This window comes from Myotis lucifugus, unplaced genomic scaffold, assembly GCF_000147115.1.
Source record: "Myotis lucifugus unplaced genomic scaffold, Myoluc2.0 scaffold_144, whole genome shotgun sequence".
NCBI lineage: Eukaryota > Metazoa > Chordata > Mammalia > Chiroptera > Vespertilionidae > Myotis > Myotis lucifugus.
This window is the reverse complement of record NW_005871192.1, coordinates 207,220-211,775: the sequence shown is the minus strand read 5'-3', so window position 1 is coordinate 211,775 and position 4,556 is coordinate 207,220. Positions and strand designations below refer to the sequence as shown.

Below are 4,556 nucleotides of genomic sequence, written 5' to 3'. Positions count from 1 at the left end.
GGGGGGGGGGGGGGGGGGAGGGACCGTGGGAGGTTGGCCGGCTGAGGGAGGTTGGCTGTGGGAACGCACCGACCACCAAGGGGCAGCTCCTGCATTGAGTGCCTGCCTTCTGGTGGTCAGTGTGCGTCATAGCGACTGGTCAACCAGTCGTTAAGGTTGCCTAGGCTTTTATATACATAGATTAGCCTGCACTCTTCCATATAAAAATATTTCTCAATATCAATCTTAATATGATGCATAGCAGTCCCACTCACAGATGTCCTAAAATTCAGTTGTTATTTATTTTATTTCATTTTATTTTTAAGGGTGAAATTTAAGCTTTATTTACAGGATACTGCAAGATATGAAATTTCACACAGGAATAAGAAACCTATTGGGAGCTTCATATAGTATCTATAGTTTGGAACTGTTCAAGTATAGTATCATTGTAAAAAGTGCTACAATAATCAATCACATTTAAAAGAGAGCTCTTAGTAGAGAAACAGTAAGGCAAACTTATACCAAACATAGTCCACAACAACTTTTTGTCCTAGTAAAGTTCCCAGGAGTGCCACCTGAACAGCCTTCAGAGGTAGTTTCTGGCACAACACTTTGATCTTCCTCTCCTCTACAGAGAAACACTTCTCATACACAGACTCATTTTCATGCTTTTGCAGAGCTTCCATTTTGTCCAAATCTCCACATTCTTCAATCATTACACTGTTTCTCAGTTTCACCTAGTTTCTCAGCAGCCTGCAAGATCTTTAAAATGGCATCCAGAATAATTCTGATATCTTTCACAGCTACGCTATCACAGGTTCTATAATGCCACAATGACCAAGGTATACAATCTGTTCAACTGTTCCATCACTTGTAGAGTTGGTTACAACCCACACAGCTCCCTTTTCTGCCTTAAAGGCTGCCTTAGAGAGAATTCCAGTGAGGAATGGGACTAATCCATGATTCACAACTTGCTATATCTGGTCCTGGTGGCCAGCTGTGATTTTTGACATTGTCCACATAGCTTCCTTCTGGAGTTTGTAGTACAACCTGAGTCTGTTCATTTGCTCATAGGTAACAATATTTCCTATGGCTCTTAATCCATTCATTTGGACCATCAATAAAGTAAAAAATGGCCCCACCGCTATCTGCTAATAAATATTCTGGATCACGTTGCAGGAGACAAATTAAAATAGGAAGAATTTGCTCAGCACCATCTAACAAGGCTACAGATTTCTTGTTGCATCAAAGGTTTGAAAGTGTCCAAGTAAAGTTACTAAGTATCCACATGCTAAAGATGACATATCAGGAACTGTAAGAAGAGCCAACAGTGGGTCAACTGCACCGTATGTGATAATTAAGTCTTGGAAAACTGAACCATCACCTGCAATGTTTCCTGGAGCTCATACAGCTTGTTCACTGATGTGAGCATGGGGAGATGCCAGCAGAGAAATGAATGCTGGGATAGCACCTGCATCTACTACAGCCTTGGTCTGTTCTGAGGTCCTGGAAGCAATGATAGTGACGGCCTCAACAGATGCAAACTGAATGGGACTATAATCAGTTTTGCCCAAGAAGAACAGAAATTTTGGAATCAAACCAGCCTGGATTATGTTGTCTATTGGTGGCTGTTTTTCCCCTAGAAGCAGTGTCCTAGCAGCTTGAGTAGTTTGGAGCTGGTTTTCCAAAGTGTTGCTATTTATGCCTTTGACAATGTCCTCAACAGACCAATTTACTGTTCCCTGGTTGTTGCTGATTTTTAGAGTGAATGGGAGAAGGAGAGACACAGAGAGACAAACATCAATGTAAGAGAGACACATTGATTGGTTGCCTCCTGGATTGAGCCTGCAACTGAGTATGTGCCCTGGACTGGAATCGAACTCGGGACCCTTTAGTCCAAGGGCTGATGCTCTAGAAGCCACTGAGCCAAACCAGATAGGGCATTGCTGTTTTTTGTTTTCTTTTGTTTTTCTCCCTGAGTGGAGAAGTAGCATCATCAGGAAACGAGCTTACCTGTCTCCTATTTAGCATCTGGTCATCCTTCTTAGCTCAGCTTCAGATTTAACTTCTATTTGGCACCACCTCATGGCTATACTGTCTTTTGCCTTGTTCTTGAATCTGTTAAGGTGGGCAGCTGGTGAATTAGCATTCCCCTTGGTGGACATGGTTATGAGACAGAGAGAGAAAGCTACCCAGCTGGCTCAGGTTTCACAGGAGACCGTGAGGGGTGGGTGCATAGTTTGTGGGTCCACTGCTCTGAAAACATCCACCACGGACTAGCCTGAAGATGCTGTGCAAATATTTGCTACTTTAAACTATAGGATTTAAACAATCATATAATGACCTTAACTAAAAATTAACTAAGAAGTAGCCTGAGTTATTAAAATTTCTATAGATGAACTAATTGGATAAAAAGCTATGCATAGTTTTAAGGCATCTAATAAACACTCATACTGCACTGTTGAAAGTAGGTATGAAATAACTCTTCTAGATTACTTTATAAAAGTACCTTTTTCCCCAACACCGACACTTCCTCTTTTTTTTATTCTTTTTTTTATCCCTCTTTGCTGATCTGCTGGATAAAAGGCAGTATCTCAGTTTGCAAATATTTGTCCAACAAATATTTATTTTTTTATTGACCTTGCACATATTTATTTTTATTGCCCTTCATGTTACTGTCTGTCCATTTTCCCATGTAAATGTAATTTTTATGTCATTTCTTATGTAAATGTGCCATTTGAATTTTTAATTGATTTGAAAGAGCCATTTATATAGATTACTAATAGTAAACCTTCATATATTTATTATAACTTTCTCTGTAATAAAGTCTTTCAAACTGGAAAAATCTAAAATATTAACAAATAAATGATTGATTTAAATACATTGTCATTCATTCATGTAATAGAATATACAAGGCTAATGTTAGAAAAAGTAAAGTAGCTCTATATGTGCTGACAAGAAAAAATGTCCATGATATACTATTGAGGGAGAAAGACTAGGTGCAAAATATCACTCAGAATGATTCTTGTTTTGAAAAGGTTATGTATTTAGGCACACACAATATATGTGTATTGAGAAAGGTCTGGAAATATATGAACAAATTATTAAAAATAGTCACCTATGGAGGGAGGGGTTGAAGAAAGTAAGGGGACACAAATTATTTTTTACATAAAATAACTAGTTTGACAATTAGTATTGTTTGGTGTTTTTATATTAATATACAATGAATTCACAATGAATATGTATTACTTTCCCAAATGAAAAATGCTAATCAATAAAAATGGAACACATTTTAATTTTTGTGTAGCTATATCTTATCTTGTATGGTTTTTACCTTTGGCTTCAAACCTAGCAAGATCTTTCTTGAGCCAAAATTATATCGTTATTTTTCATTTTAACATTTTTATAACTTTGCTTTTTGACACTTATAACTTTAATTAATTATAATTTATTTTGCTGTGGTATGACTCACACAACAATAATAAAAATTCACCTTTCTCCAACTTTATCTTGTTATAAATTATTTTGTACAGTGGGGCCTTGACTTACGAGTTTAATTTGTTCCGTGATGGAGCTCGTAACTCAAATTACTCGTATGTCAAATCAACAGTGAACGAGTGAGACACGTGATGCTGGGCTGATATGGCATTCACTGTGACGTTCACTGCGCCAACTAGCGGTGGGGTATCTGAAGCTGGCTCGTAACCCGAATTTTAGCTCGCAACTCAAAGCAAAAAATAGGCCGAGAGACCGCTCGTATCTCGAAAAACTCGTTAGTTGGGACACTCGTAAGTCAAGGCCCCACTGTATATATATTATCTGTGTCTGAGTTAAATATTCTGTTCTACTGACCTATCTTTCTAATTAAATATCACACTTGTTTTAATCTTTATACCTTTAAATACATTTTATTTTTATTTTAAAAAGATTTTTATTGATTTTAAGAGAGAGGAAGGGAGAGGGGGAGAGAGAGAAACATTGATGTGAGAGCGCAATGTGGATTGGCTGCCTCCTGCACTCTACCCACCCACTGGGGATCAAGCCAAAACCCAGGCATGTAACCTGACCAAAAATCTAACCTCAACCTTTTGGTGTGAGGGATGACGTCCAATCAACTGAGCCATACCCGCTGGGGCTTAAATACATTTTATTGTCTGATAGGTAAACAAAAGATAACCTATGGTCTGAAAGGAAAATATTTACAACACATATAATGGAAACGTTGTAAAGATCCTAAATACGTCAAGAATGCCTTTAAGAGGCTTTTAGCTGCAAGTATCAGACATTTATCTCATATGGCTTTAAAAATAAAAAAATTTACTGACACACAAATGAAAGTCCAGAGGTGGGTAGGGCTTTAGCTTCGTTTGATCACTCTGGCTCCGTTTGCCTGTTATTTTCTCTGCCCCACCCCCTCCCTTCTAATTTGGCTTTGTCTTGGAGACCGACTTCCCTCAGGAAAGCAAGCTGGCTTCCAGCAGCCCCTACGGCGTTTCCTCCCAAACCCTCTCTTCCAGATCTTTTCCTTCAGTTCAATTGTGCCAACCTAGGTAACTTGCCCAACCCCGGGCCAAAAA

The 4,556-nt window shown here is 38.5% G+C and overlaps 1 pseudogene; it reads right to left on the bottom strand.

Moving 5' to 3' along the window:
- Window positions 1-1,047: 1,047 nt before the first annotated feature.
- LOC102441326 lies at window positions 1,048-2,144 on the bottom strand (annotated as a pseudogene).
- Between the last annotated feature and the right edge of the window lie 2,412 nt (window positions 2,145-4,556).